Source organism: Halichoerus grypus, chromosome 2 (genome assembly GCF_964656455.1).
Source record: "Halichoerus grypus chromosome 2, mHalGry1.hap1.1, whole genome shotgun sequence".
NCBI classification, from domain to species: Eukaryota; Metazoa; Chordata; class Mammalia; order Carnivora; family Phocidae; genus Halichoerus; species Halichoerus grypus.
This window is the reverse complement of record NC_135713.1, coordinates 24,425,533-24,441,868: the sequence shown is the minus strand read 5'-3', so window position 1 is coordinate 24,441,868 and position 16,336 is coordinate 24,425,533. Positions and strand designations below refer to the sequence as shown.

Genomic DNA, 16,336 nt, shown 5'->3' with positions numbered 1-16,336 from the left:
TTTTAACTATTTTCCTGACAGCATTCAGATTTTACAAATACACTCTCCTCCTCACTTTTATGTATCTGGACATGCAAGAGAAGTGATATGCTATTGAGAAAAGGAGTTTGGTTTTTGAAACAGAGACCTGAGTACATTCTACCTCTATATATTCCCATTTTGGTGAATTTAGGGAACTACCCAGTCTCCTTGAGTCTTTTTTTTTTTTTTTTTTTTTAAAGATTTTATTTATTTATTTGACAGAGAGAGACACAGCGAGAGAGGGAACACAAGCCGGGGGAGTGGGAGAGGGAGAAGCAGGCTCCCCGCAGAGCAGGGAGCCCGATGTGGGACTCGATCCCAGGACCCTGGGATCATGACCTGAACCGAAGGCAGTCGCTTAACCGACTGAGCCACCCAGGCGCCCCCAGTCTCCTTGAGTCTTATATGATGGAGTTTATAATCACTTTTCTGGGAAGATGTGATATTTATTTAATTACTTATGAAATTCAGCTCAAAGCATTTGAGAAACATCGTAAGTGTTGTCATGAACAGTGCCTTGAAAATCCCTTGACTAGGCAATTTACAAGGTCACTTAGAACAAGAATATTTACTACTCAGAATTTCATTTAATATAGGTGAGAATCTTCTAAAAAGTGGAGCCAGACTTAAAATGGAATAGTCTGCATTATGAAGTAGTGGGTGCCCTGCTCCTGAAGGTAATCCAGCAGAGGCTCTGATAAGACTGTCAGTGAAAGGCGTCTGGGTTAAAGGTTGAAGTGAATGCTAATATACCATTGAAATGAAAGATAATGATTCTAACTTTGATGAATTGCCCACGTTGCGTATCTCAGCGATGATTTCTAGAGTGTTGAGTTCCTGTTGTGTCTTTGGTTCCCTTTTTCCCATTAGAAAAAGTTTAGAAGGAATTTTCTTAGGTCTTCAGATAAGCTAACCCTATTCACAAATTTGCAGAAGTGAAAATTGAGGAGAACTATTTTAAAATCCTAGTTATAAGTATCAGCTATGTACAGAAGAGATAGTTTATTGGGAAGGTAGCTAGTCCTTAAACCTATTTCAGCTCTGTCTAAACAGAGTGTGGGCCACGTTACAACAAGATTGGCAACAATAGCAAGGGGTAAGCCGACCCAGTGTCCTGTTGATTAATATCACACGAAATGCTTGAAGTAGTGTCTTCAAGCACATTTGAAAACAGACTCTTGAACCAAAAAGGGACTTTTAAAGTAAGTGAATCCAGCCTTTCTGAAAGTGTATCTCATGGACTATCATTTATACAAAATGCTGAGGAAAAGGGGTTCTGTGCTCCCATAAGTTTGGGAAATACTTCTACTTCTTTTCTTGGGCATCACCCAGTTAATATATTAAAGGCTGTGAATGCCCACAGTTCAAAACTGTACTTGATTTTATTTAATCTAGCTTTCCTGAACATTCCTGGGTGAAGAATCCTTTTTGGGTGTTGGCATTCCCGAGGACAGTTTTCCAAGAAACACACTTTGGGGACCATGAGCCAACTGAATCCAATATCGTAGAATCAAGAAAACCAAGGCTCTGGTTTATGTAGTGTTTTCAAAATCATACACCTTGTGTGAAAGTCAGAAGACTAGAACTTGAGCACAAGAAGAGGCCCTATAGATTCTTCGGTGCAACCTCCCTGTTTTTATAGAGATTGGGAAACTGTGTCCAAAGCCACACAGCTAATGCTAGTTAATAGCAGAGTTTGAGGAAGAGAATATTATTCATACAATTAGTAGCCTTGAAAGCAATTTCGCAGAAATAATGGAAGATAAATGGGAATGGGGAGGGAATTGCTTAGAAGTGAGACAAACGCCATAAGAAATGTAAAACAAAAGAGGACTCCATGATTTGTGTAATGTGATACGCTAAGGAAATGTTGAAACCGTGATTACACAGAAAGAGCCACTGGGGAAAGTTTAACTCTCCATCGTCAAATTCTAATGACTGAAGAGAGCTCTTAAAAAGCTATTTCATTAACTCATGAGTAATGAAACCAACATCACTGCCCATTGGATCTGGCTTCCGGGCAGCCATGGTCAGCAAACCTGGCAGAGTGTGGGGGGGCACCGCACCAGAGTTCCAAATAGGAGCTGTGTTCATTCTCTCTCACTCACCACGTGTAAGATCATAGCAGAGTCAATTAACCTCCCTGAGCCAAGATCCTTATCAATAAAATGAGGATAATAGAACCACAGGACAAGTGGATCAGGAAGATCTAATTAGAGCCTATGTACAAATTCTATATTAACTCCTATGTAAACATGCCGTAAAAGCACATTTTAAGATACCATTCCTGTTAGCTCCTCATTCATAATAAGCATGTTTTGACTCTTACTTTGACTTTGAGAACTTTGTTGTAAGGACTTTGAAAACCCAATTTTACAAACGCATGGCCTCTCTAAGGCAAAATCTGTCATCAAAAGCTAGTATTCTTCTACTGGGTGGCAGCTGCTGTCTTTCCATGTGATGTATGATACTCTGCCTTCCACTAGATTGTAGACTTCCCTTGCTGGTTCTTTCATCACTCTCAATATGTAATTGTTGCACACTTAGTAGGTGAATACCACATCTGGTCACAAGATTTATTCAGGTAAAAGTAATCAGAAACTTATTTTTAGCTGTCAGGAGAGACCATTTCAGTGACTTATAGAACAAACACCCGAGACGGTATGAAAGGGCAGTGGAGACACCGACTAAGAGTATGAACAGGATTGCTCTCCAGATCCCAACTCTGATTTATCAATATTTGAAAACTAGTGGGAAAAATGCATCTCTTTACGCAGGTGTTGTCTGATAATAAAACAATTTAACCTCATCCCCCTCAAAGTGCAGTGCCTGTTTCTGAGAGAGTGCAGAGAGCAGAAACCTCCAGGAGCCTTGGTGTGTTCTTTCCCTTTCCGCTGAACTCCCCTGGGGCCAGTTCTTTTCTCTCTTCTTGGGGAAAAGAGGAAACATAAGACATCAGTGCTAGAGAAAGTGGCGGTGGCAACCAGACATTAGGGGTTTATTGAGCACTTAGATTTTAATTGGATTTTTTCTTTTGTGATGTCATTCATCATGGCCACTGTAAAAGGCAGAAGTTAAACAACAACAAATAAAAGGTTGTAGGCTGCCCGAGGCATGTTTTTACTAATTTCAGTTTAATGTGGCTGTTCCATTAAGTTTAATCATCTGGCTCACTTTTAACGATTCACCATCAAGTAAAAATTATCCGCTTTCCTCAGAAAGTCACATCTCATTGGGGGCTGGCAGGACTTTTTACTACTGTACTTGCAGCATTTTGTTCCAGAAGGGGCTTGTGGTCTTTGTTTTTCTGTTGATTTATTGTTATTTTCAAGTGCAACCCACTGACAAATAAAGACGGGGATTTGGGGTTGTAGACACGCACGGCCCCACGGAGGGTCACGCCAGAGCAGCGCTGGGCTGTTTTTACCGGCTCTATGTCCCAGCTCTCAACTGGATTTGGACTCCAGTTCAAAGGTATAACACTAATTGTGCTGATTTTTAGTGGTTTATGAAACGAGCTAATGCCGCCCTCTGCCTCCCCTTACCTGTGTGTCACTGAGTCACTGTGTGAGTCAGTAATCAAACTGAGTCTTCTAAGCATATGCATCCCTGAGACAGAAAACAGAGTCTAAACCAAAGGAATGACCCACAACAGCCTGAAAGGGGTTATAGGATTTTTTGCTGAGGTAAAAAAAAAAAAAAATTAGATTATGGCGAATATGCTTGTAGAGTGTAGTGCAAATGTTATGTGGCCATTTGTGAAAGGTAAAGTTTGGCAATCAGATATATCACACGGAAGTCAGAGAACAGTTGTGAAAAGGTGTCTGAATGGGACTGATGTGGAGAAACTGGAGTGATAGCAGAGAGAGAGAGAGAGAGAGAACACCTTTTTGCTAACTAGATTGACTATTATTTTAAATTAAGAAAATAAGTCTACAGTCAAGTTAGGACAAACTGAGGCTTCACTGAATTTAATATGTATATAAGTATATATGTATATATACATACATCTCTCTACACAATGCATGATACATAATGCAAGTGTGAAGGCTTGTTGGGTAGAGTTTATACCAGGAAGACATTCAACCTTGCTTGAAGTACGTGGCAGGAATTAGAAGTAGATTCTGTTTTAGAGATTATAGGGCCAGTAAATAAAAGTATCTTTCAATAAAATTTTATGTTACATGTTTTAATATGCTGTATTTGAATGCTAATGATTTAGTATAAGTTAACTAATTTATATCTGATGACTGCTTTACAAATGAAAACGCTGATGGTAGCATGTTATTGTGGCAGGTTGTTGGAACTAGTTAGAAATGGGGCAAATTCTCAGGCCCCACCCACCTCCAAAATCAAAACCTCAAGGGGTGTCGTCCAGCAATCTCTGTGTGTGTGTGTGTGTGTGTGTGTGTGTGTGTATTTAAAGATTTTATTTATTTATTTGAAAGAGAGAGAGAATGAGCAGGGAGAGCGGGAGAGGGAGAAGCCGACTCCCCACTGAGCAGGGAGCCCAATGCGGGCTCAATTCCAGGACGTTGGGATCAGTACCTGAGCCGAAGGCAGACACTTGACCGCCTGAGCCACCCAGGAGCCCCCAGCAGTGTGTGTTTTGAGAAGCCCTCAGGTAATTCTAATGAGTGTTCAAGTTTGGGAACCACTGCCTTAACTATAGACCTGGGTCGGGGAAAGAAATGGGCATGGGGCGCCTGGCCGGCTCACGTCGGTAGAGCATGCGACTCTTGATCTCGGAGTTGTAAGTTCTAGCCTCATATTGGGTGTAGAGATCACTTAAAAAATGTAAGATCTTAAAAAAAAAAGAGAGAGAAATGGGTGGAAATGCATGCTAGGTACTAGCTGTGTAACTTTGGGGAACTTAGTTAATCTCTCCACGTCTCAGTTTTCTCATCTCTATGATAGGAATAATGATACAGAGTTTACAAGTATGTTGCTCTGAAAATTAATAAAATAACATATAAAATGCCTCACAGGAGGCCTAACTCAGAGAAATGCTTCAATAAATCATTCTCGCATCATAAACATGAAGTATTCAGAAGGTGGAAAGATTGGAGTCTGAATTCTGACTTTCCTGCTAATTAACTAAATTAGTTAGATTAACTTAGTTTCATTCTGTCATCTCTAAGATAGAACCTCAGAATAATGAACTTTTCCAGCGATTCCTCCTCTACTTGTCCCTTAAAAGTTGGTCACCCTTAGGCCCATGTCTTAGGTCCTTGTCTTTCCTCATTTCACATATTCTCCCCTGATGAGATCATCTCTCTATTTTCCTGTATTCAAATATTATCTGTGTGCCCTTGATGCTCAAATCTATAGATGACCCCAGGGCAGACCATTTTCTCAAGATCCAGAATCAAAGATGCATTTGATTTCCAGGCGAGTCTCTTGGACAACTTACACTCAGGACTTCTCAACTGACTTCATCACCTTCTCTCCAAACCTGCTTCTCCTCTGTATGTCCCATCTCTGTGAAGGCCACCCCAGTCATCTTAGACCCTCCCCTCTACCTCCATCATCCACTTCATTAAGCCACCAAACTCCTTGTCAATTCTACCTCTTATCTCGACTCACCTACTTGTCTTCCTTTCCACCACCCTGGTCCAAGTCACCACCATTTCTCCCTGGTTTGTTGCAATGAGGACCTCCTAACACACACTCTGTCTTGCTTCCTCTTAGTCTATTTTCCTTTCTGTAACTAGCCCAACTTAAACAGTAACAACACCAGCTCTAAGGATGCCATTCTCTTCTAATTAAATCCTCCAGGGTTTTCTCTTTACTCTCAGGATAAAAGTGCCCATCCTCACTCCTTAACACAGCCTCCAAAGTCCACTGTGGTCTCTGCCCCTTCACTAGCCTCCTCAGCCACCATTCTCTCCCTGACACTCCTTATTTCAGCATACTCTGCTTATTGTATCGAAAGGATGTGTTAGTCTCTTTCATATCTAGGCCTCCCTGCATATGGCCCCCTTGGCATAAAGTCCTTTTGAACAACTTTACCTGGGTGATCCCACTCATATATCAGGTCTGCGTAATCTCTATCTCCTCAGGAAAGCCTTCCCTAAACTACTAGTCTAAGTTAGATTCCTCTGCTATACATTCTCAATTTATTCCCCACTTAGCCATTAGCGGATTCTGTCTTTTTGATGACTTGTTTTCATGTTGCAATCAGCAATTAGCTAGACTGGAAGTTTCATGAAGGAAGGCACCCAAACTGTCTGGTTCATTTCTATATTCTCAGCACCTGACATACTAGCCCATTATAGGTCCTCAATAATGAATGATTTTAAAGAATGAGTGAATGAATGTTGTAAAGATAAAATTGGACAAAATATCAATAATCAGTGAAGGTTTCTGACACATAGAAAGCAATCAATAAATCTTAGTGTCCTCCATCTCCTGTCTTGCTTGATTTTAGTATAACTCTATGTACCAAGGTTCTACATTCCTGAAGTTGCCAGATCATTTAACAATCACTACCAAACACTAGGCACATGATCTAATCTGAGCAATCTGAGGGAGGAATCCAAGTTATTGCCTCAGATCTAAAAATACTTCTTTAATAACTAATGAAATCTTAATAAAATAATAAAGCCAACTTGTATTGGCTTTGTTGAAGAGAGTAGACAAGTTATAAGTATAGCAAGTACACTAACCATTATAAGTCCACTGAGTCTTGGGGCAGAAGTCACCTGTTAAGGGTGAAGAAGCTTCAAGATTTATTGTGCTATATTTCATATATCCTCCTATTGCAGAAACTAATGGATAACAAATTGAAAATGCTCCATTTCACAGAAACATTGTTCCATAATAAAACTAATTTAACTTTATGAACCAAGACCATTTAAAAACATGTATGGGCCTGCAGAGCTGCATGAGACGGTGAATAAAAAAGCATCACACTTGCCTTCTGCAAACTTGCAGTTTAGGCTTGGAAGTACTGACTCAGAATAAAAGCAGATATTAGACACTTGAGCACTCTTATTAAGTATTAGGAATAATAAGGTAAGTAAAAAGCTGGAGAATGGCATAGAAGGCACTTGTAAATTGGACAAGGGGAGTCAGGGAACATGTCAGCCCTTTGAGGGTTTATGAAGACTTCTTGGAGAAGGTAACATTACTGATAGGAGAAAAATGACTGAGCATCCAGCATGAGCATGTGGCAAGGTTTCCAGGCTCAGTGTGGGAGAAAATCAGAGGAGGCTTTGAGAATGTGCCTGGGGTAATAAAAGCAATAAAGTCAGCTAAAATAGAAACACGCCTTCCCTTGAGTTGCTGGCCACATATTTGCGCACACTGCAATCAGATGTGCAAGGGAAGATGCAGCTTCCTTATTTTTTTAATAGTTTATCCCTTAAGCTCTAATCCCATTGAGTATTTGGAACTCAATATTAGGTTGCACATCGAGTCAATAATTTAGTGCAATCCAATAATGTCTACCTGATTCAATAATAGAGTCTCTTTAGATAACTCTTTTAGATAAATCTTAGTCTTTCTGGCTTCTGCTTTCTCCCTTTGCCCCGATCCAGTCCAAGATACCATCTGGGTGTATAAAGAAAAGAGACTCACATGTCCTGTGTCAGAGGGAAATTTGGGGGCTTTTGGAGCCAAGGGCAGTCCTTGTATTGCCCTCTGGCCCACTGGTTTTTAGACCATATCTCTCATCCATTACTTTCCTCAGTGGCATCTGTGCTTTTTAGCAGGTGGAAACATGACTCGGTTCTCCAAGATCAAAGCTGGGTAGCTCCATCCTGCCTGCCTCATTGTCATCAGAAAAACCCTCTGATGTCTGACTCTGACTCTTCCATTGCCCTTGGCTCCTGTGGTCCTGGCTACAGGGTTGCTTTGTCTTTGATAGATACCATCTATGATATCATCCATCCTTTTCTTGCCCTGGAGAAGCCCGGGAAGTGTTCTGGGAGCTAAAAGGGGCTTCCGCTTCACCACATGATTGCCTCAAAAGGAAATGGACAAAAACCAGTGTGCTTTCACCTTTAACCCACGAACTTGCCACTGTCCCCCCGGGACTTCAGATGCGTAACGTCAAGGCTGTAGAAAGGACTTAAGAGACACATAGAACTGTGTGCTTCTGTGTTTAATAGCCAGGACTACGAAATCCCTCCCTTGGTTTTAGGAATACCCCACCAAATAGGTTTCAGTGAGAGGAAGAGCCAATTCTTACTATAAAATCAAGAAGACAATGGGAGTGGAAGCATGACCTGCAGCCCAGAGCCTGGCACCAATAATTTTTGGTGACTGTATTTATAAATGGAATTCATAAGTTCTCTTCTAGTTGGTTAGGCCCATCTCTTAATAACATTAAGTGGGCTCAAAAAGAATCTAGAAAATCTCTTTTTCTCTAACAAAACTTAGGATCAAGCTGCTTCCATATCCCATGTTCTTTTTCAAGTATACTATGTTGTCCTGTATAACGACCTAAAAAATTATATTCTATACAATATAAATAATTTGACCGATTTTTGTAACAGTGGAAATACTTTATCTTTTTTTTTTTTAAGATTTTATTTATTTATTTGACAGAGAGAGAGAGAGAGATAGGGAGAGCAGGAACACAAGCAGGGGGAGTGGGAGAGGGAGAAGCAGGCTTCCCACCAAGCAGGGAGCCCGATGTGGGGCTCGATCCCAGGACCCTGGGATCATGACCTGAGCCGAAGGCAGACGCCAATGACTGAGCCACCCAGGCGCCCCAAGAAATACTTTATCTTTAAAGCATTCTCTTATATGATTCATCAATTTGACAACCAGTCTGGCTGGGATTTGGGAAAAAAATAATAGCAGCCTGTTCTATGGGCCAGGAAATGTGCTGAACTCATTACATAGATTATATAAATTGTTACTCATCATGACACTCTTCATATTTCCTTTTAACTGATGAGGAAACTGAGGCAAGGTAAGAGTTAAGTAATTTCTTAGCATTATACAACCAACAGTAGCAGAATTTGAGTCCAGATGATCTGATACCACGGTGTATTCGGTTAACCATAACACAAATATTATCTCTGAATGTTTACATTCAGGTATATGAACATTCATTTAAGGATTACTTTCTACCAAACAATATTTTAGTTAATTAATTTATTTTGGTGGGGAGGGACAGAGTGAGAGGGAGAGAGTGAGAGAAGCAGACTCCCCACTGAGTAAGGAGCCCACCTCAAGGCTTGATCTTATGACCCTGAGATCATGACCTGAGCTGAAATCAACAGTCAGATGCTTAACCACCTGAGCCACCCAGGCACCTCCCAAACAATTTTTTAAGTGCTGAATTACAAAGATCTATCTAATTCAGGATTTTCAACCTCTGCACTATTGTCATTTTGGGCTAACTCTTTGTAGTGGGACCTATCCTATGCATTATAAGATCTTTAGCAGCATTCCTGGCCCCCACCCATTAGATACCTATAGGACTTTTCAAGTTATGACAATCAAAAATGTCTCCAGATGTTGTCAAATGTCCACTGGGGGACAAATTGCCTCCATTGAGAACCAGTCTGTCTATCTATCCATCTATCTGTCGTCTATCATCTTTCTATCCTTCCATTTTTTTTCTCATTTGTGTACCTTGTAACTTTTAAAATATATTCAAATAATACCATACAGATTCTGCATTTGCAGAGATGCCCCATGACCCCACTCAATTCAATCTTTTCTCTTTTGTTAGATTTAATAACCATTGAAACAGACCTTGGGTTATGTGGAGGAGAATTTCTGACAAAGTGCTAAAAGCAAAAGAATTTTAAATCTAAACTCAGGAGAAATTTATTAATTCCCTTGACATTTATCTTTTACACTCAATACCTTGAATTTAATGTCAAAAGTACCAGAGTAACTATAAAATGAACAAAACTTCACTGCTATAATAGTTGTGGTAGGCAGAATAATAGCTCTCCCAAAGATATCTATGTCCTAATTTCTGGAACTAGTGAGTAAGTTACCTTCCCTGGCAAAAAGGATTTTACAGATGTGATGAAGGTAAAGGTTTTTAGACAGGGAGATGACCCTAGATTAACCAGATGAGCCTAATGTAATCACCAGGGTCCTTATAAGGGAAAGAGGTAGGGGGAGAGTTGGAGTCACATGGAAATGTGATGATGGAGTAGAGGTCAGAGTGTGTGTGTGTGTGTGTGTATGTGTGTGTGTGTATGTGTGTGTGTGTGTGTGTGTGTGAGAGAGAGAGAGACAGAGACAGAGACAGAGACAAAGATTTGAAAATGGTAGGCTGCTGACTTTGAAGATGGAGGAGGAGCCTATGAACCAAGGAACATAGGCAGCCTCTAGAAGCCCAAAAAGTCAAGGAAACGGATCCTTTCCTAGAGCCCCCAGAAGGGCATCTTGCAGACGCCTTGATTTTAGCCCAGTGAAACCCATTTCAGACTTCTGAACTCCAGAATTGTAAGATAAGTTTGTACTGTTTTAAGCCATTAAGTGCACAGTAATTTGTTTCAACAGCCGTAGGAAACTAAGGTGGTAGTTCCTTATCTTTGGAATTCAAGGTGGACTGAAACTGAATGTGGTCCTTCAAGAATCCCAGGGAAGAGTAGAGAACACTCACCTTTGAGGAGCACTTACTATGTGTCACGTACTGCAAGAAAGTGTTGTGTGTTACATCAGTTAATTCTCATGACTCCAGGAGCTAATCTTTATTTTCTCCATTTTTTTTTTTTTTTCCTGGAGAAACTGAGGTCAGGGAGGTTAGGTAACTTACCCAAAGTTCAGGGCGTGGCCAGGAAGGATACCAAGATCTGCCTGACTCCAAAGCTATGCTCATTCACACCAGAGCACATTGCCAACCAGCACTCCCCAGGATGATTACAAATGTTTCTGGATTCATTGTATTTATTATATTAGACCCCAGGCTAAGTTATTTGTAAATTCTTTTGGCACAAATGATACAAAGTGTAATAGATGTTATTGTTCATTTGGGATTTATCAATTAAACAATTGCCTGTTGGTTTATTCACTGCATGAAGTTATTTCCCCAAAAAGGCATTGTTTACTGCCTTTAGCTTGACTCTGGAAGTCCAAGGTCTTTGGCAGACTACGACATTAGTCTCAGCTTCTGCTTACTCTAACATTTTCATTTTCAAAAAGCCTGTGGTAAATCAAGCTGAGAACCAGATACCCAGTTCAAAGTTGATTTAGTAAGGCACTGTAACTCACCGGTAACAATCTTACCTTTTTTGCCTTATCGTGTCATCTCTTTAGTAATTGCCAAATCTAAGGACACGTGCCCACACACACCTACACACATGCTCCCTGTGCCCCCCCCCCTTATTTCCCCTCTCACTCTGACACATACACTTTGGCAGAAAATATGAACAGATAAATGCAGACATTTGAGACATGATGACTCAAACAGCAGAAATTTTTTAAAAAATGTTTCTCACTAGCTAATGGACTTTTCCCAAAATGGGTTTTTCTTCAGAAGTAAAAAATATATTGGATATAATATTCTTATATTGACTCTTAGGATCTAAAAAGTTAAAGTTATATCTTTATAAAACAAGTAGTTTGCTTGAGAGAGGGACTATTTCTTGTTCAAATTCTTAAATCTCAAGCATCCTGTATGTACTCAATAAATGATGACTAAAGGGAATTCTGTAACCTACTCAAAAAGTTCTGGTGAATGATCCTAGGAGAGAAAATTATGAGCTCATTCATTTATTAGTTTTTCTTGCTTGGGAACCAGTTTATAAGTTTATGATTTGAATAGTTCCTTTTTCTTTTCTTTCTCCCTCCCTTCCTTCCTTCCTTCCTTCCTTCCTTCCTTCCTTCCTTCCTTCCTTCCTTCCTTCCTTCCTTCCTTCCTTCCCACTGAAACAATCTCAGTGAAGAGAAATGTGTATGATCTGGATGGCCAGGCTGGGGAAAGTGTTCTCATAGTGAGTTAGTGCCATGAATTTGAGGATTCTTCTCATAGAGCTCCAACTCCTAAGCATTTATGCTATTGTTTCATCTGCCCACCATGTCTAAAATACTTTCTGCTACTCTAATAGCTTAATAATGTGGTGTAAGGCAAGAGTATTAAACTCAAACACATCAAAAAAGCTGGAGCACTCTGCTGGCAGTGACACTGGTCTTTTACCGCCTCTGGGGCCGTTTTCTCACACCCAAAAGATTTAATCCTGCTCAACTGGAAGTGTGCTTGTGTGGTCATTCAAGGAACGCTTGTATGCAAGAGTGCTTCATAAATCGTAGCACCTGATAAAAGTGTAAGAAAACATTATCATTGCTTTTTATCTCATTACAAATTTTCTGGAATACTCTTTGCCTGCCAGGGAGTGATTTCTTTTGTGTTGTGTTTTCTATTCCCTCTCTCCCCATCCTACACCCTCCCTTTCCTTAGAAATTACCTGATGGTTTGCCATTGTAGTAAAGTTCCCAACTACGACATTATCATTTTAAAACTCTAGTAAGTGATGTCTAGACTGTTGAAAGGGAGATAAAATGAAATAAAATACTGCCACTCAAGTTTGACCAAGTCACTTAATTTTCTTGATTTGGTTTTAAAAGCATTTTCCTTTAAGAGGGAGGTGAATCAGTGATCCACCAAGATCAGAGCTTTTGCACAAGGTAAATAGCCCCTCCCTTTTTACTCTTTTTACATAATACCTATAGTTGGGAAGATGGATAGAACACTCAAGATATAAATCGTCTCATTACAAAGAGAATTTTTTCTTTCTTTTTATTGTATCTATATGAGAAGATGGATGCTAGCCGAACCTAATGTAGCAATAATCATTTCACAGTATATGTAAATCAAACCATTATGCCTTGCACCTTAAACTTACACAGTGATGTATGTCAATTATTTCTCAATAAAAGTAGAGAAAGAAGATACAGTAGAATAAGCGGTAATTTTTTATAGTCCATTCTGCTTTGCTTGATTTCTAAAGGGGAAGTTTGCTTTCCAGGGGGTATTTACCTTCATTGGGGGTGGGGGGTGGGGGGTCAGGGGCGGGGGGAAGAAGCTCTAGGCTATAGATTAAGTAAGGAAATGAGCCAGAGTCCTATGCTTTACAATTTGTGGAAAGAAAACAATAAAGCATGCTAAAATTTTGCATGATTGTATGTTAAAGCAGGATTTTTTGGCCATCTTCTCTTTCCTGTTTCTCTTCTAAATTGTACTGGTATATAAATGGTAGAAAGAGTTAAGATGAGATTATTTTCCAGAAATGATTATTTTTCCTCTGAAAACTCAAAATATGTTGATTGGGAGAATATATAGTTGGTAAAGAAAAGAATTAGTCATTATATAGAATTTTTCTCTCCCTGTATTATCACATTTTTCTCCATAGTTGATTTTTTGTGTGTGAATTATTGCAAATCAGCGTTTTCAGGTCTTAAATGATTTCTTTTTTACCACACACTTGAATTGTCTACACATTATAGCTTCTTAGGAATTTTAAGAAAAATGTGCTTTCTGTTGGCCAACTCTCACTTTTTCCCATTTTGCTTCAAACTTCCTTAAAGGGACCCTAAATGTTGCCTGGTTTTCGTTTGTAAAAGTCTTAAAGGAACGAACTTTTATGATATGATATTATTTGCTGTATATTCTCTTTTTATCTTCCTTGTTTACGCACATACAGCTGTGCTGTCTTCAGTTCCTCTGGTTTGCACTAAGGTAGCTTGAGCTTTTTCCTATTGTATCATAAAGTATTTGTGTCATTTTGATGTGAAATTTCCAGAGGTAGCTTCCATGGAAAGACATAATAAATTTGGTTTATATGTTTACTACCTAATATATCCTTGAATTTTAAAGACTTTAGATTTTCACTTGTCAACCCAATGACACGAAACACTATCAGTGATATCCATATCAAACCATGCACACCAATAAACTGGGAAACACTTCTAGATTACATGGCAGGTTTTAACTCTTCAGTAATTGCAGCTTAATTCAAGTAATATTTGGCTGTTTCCAAGGTCCAAATCTGTGCCAAGCACTTTTAAGACTACAAAGATGAATAAAACATGTAGTCTAGGGTCCTGCAGAGTTTACAAAGATATAAGTATGTGAAGATTCAAATTCAATATCTAAAGTACTAATTGAAAAAGGAGCCCTGGGACCCAATATAAAACACTACTCAATATATGGAAGGTCAAAGTTGAACTTTAAACAAAGAATTAATTATTTCACTCTTAAAAAGGTGAAACATTCAGGGTAAGAAATTAAGTCAAGAATGATTTTTCCCTCAGTAAAACTTTGGTTCAATAATATAAGGAGATTACGATATTAATTCCAACCTAAGAACTTAATTATGATTATTCCAACTTAAAACATGAGTATACCCTAAGTGCAATCGTCATTTTTTGCATTGTTGGATGCATCCAAGTTTGTACTGAAAAAAATAATGAGACCTAATTAGACTCTTAACATTTCATGGCCGTTTAAATAATATTAACTCCAAATTGTGTAAAGTGATGATGTTTTTAAAATGAGATAATAAATAGCCTTAATGGGAGGATCTACAGAAGTTACCAGGATCATCAAACAACGTCAAGTGTAGTGCACATTTCATTTTTAGTTTGGTTGGGATAATAAGGAAGACTTCATATTTTTACATATGCGTAGTTCTCTGAATTGCCTTATGAGTCACATCTGCAGCCGCCTTAGCTGCTTGGCACTGTCTTCTGGCCCACCATACTTGACTTCATGGAAGGAGACTGAACATTAGGGGAATAATCCCCTGGGCACCTTTGGTTCTTCCTTCTCTTCACTGTTCCTGTTCTTTGAGGGCACACTTGATTGCAGGGTGCCTTCCCTTCTTAGCTGGTCTTCCCTTCGTGAGCATGATATGCCAGACCCTGTTCTAAGCCCTTTCTGTGTATTAATTTATTAAAACCTCACCTCAGTAACTTCCTTACTCCCTCATGTAACAGTGGAAGAAATGGGGGGCAGGGAGGTTAAATAACTTGCCCAATGTTACCCAGGTGGTGGTCAGAGTGTAGCTGGGGTGCGGACACAGGCAGTCTCCTTGGATTGTCGAATGAACGAAAAGCATTTTTTCTACAGATCTATTCGAAAATTTCTTAGCTGAGATAACTTCTTCAATTGCCTTCTTAACTCCAATCTCAGTGTCCTCTAGTCACCACTAAATCCCACATCCAGAGTGATATTTCAAGCTTTTTGTTATGCTCCTATTACTCCCCTCAGGTCTTCTGGAACATACCAATTCACCTCAAATATTTATTCATATATTTCACACATCTATACATTTTAATCTTTTAAAATGCCCCTCTTTTCTTATGTGTATGTATTCTCCATGGACAGAAAACTGGAAGAAACCGTAACTATTTTCCTGGTGAAATATTTGGGCATGCTGCTTTTCTTTTTTATTCCAGATCACGTAATTTCAAATTTGATTCCTCGTGTTGACCTTTGAGAATATCTATTCCTTCTACTTATTTATCAAAATAGCAATAAGAAAAAAAATCTCTTTGTCTGACGGGAGTTCTGTACTTTCTTTCAACCTCTTCTTTAACTCCAAATGGAAAGGTAGGTTTGCAAAGAATGTTGATGTATTTAGCATGCTCATGAGGATTATATTACATGGTCATTTTAATAATTGACAACATAAAAGCTTATAGGAAGGGGGAATTTGCTACTAGCAGCCTACACCTACACAACAAAATACGCCTTCTTGAGATTCCAATGACACATTTACATCTAAACACAATGTCTAAATTTGATGAAGGTTATCAAAGAAACTTGTTTATTTTTGATAAGAGAGGGTGGAGCATAAGAAAGACATCTTTTCATTTTGACAGGAGATATAAGGCCTTCTAAAAGTTAAACTTATAATTCTGGTCAAATATATTCTTGGCTTCTCATATTTAAATTAATGTCATTCATATCAGTAAAGATGAAAAAAAATCAGTGGTTTAAGTATCTTTTCACCGTTGATTACCATTAAGTCAGGGATATTTATCTGATTTTTGGAATAAAGTTTAGTTGGAATGATAATTAAGGATTTTGATTTGAAAAGAAATGTCAACTAGGATGTTGGCATTTTGCATATTTATATTGCCATCTCCTATGGTGGACCCATAATACGACAAAAACCAAAAAATTCTGGTGCAAACCAAGTATTTGTATTGTTTAATAATAGTACAAACAAGTTAAGGTAATCAGTAAAGTTAAGGTAATTGCAATGTCTATAGTATAGATGGGAGGGGATTTGTTATAATGAGCCTGTGGAGTGTCTATAACTTTCCAACAACCTCTAGAACTGTTCAGTTTGTGGAGTATGGAGGTAATATAGCTCAGTGGGAACAAAAAAGA

The 16,336-nt window shown here is 38.9% G+C and overlaps 1 protein-coding gene across 3 annotated transcripts in view; it reads right to left on the bottom strand.

The window, feature by feature from the left end:
* CDH6 (cadherin 6) overlaps positions 1 to 16,336 on the bottom strand; it is a 125,088-nt gene that overhangs the window by 31,451 nt on the left and 77,301 nt on the right. The window lies entirely within an intron of this gene.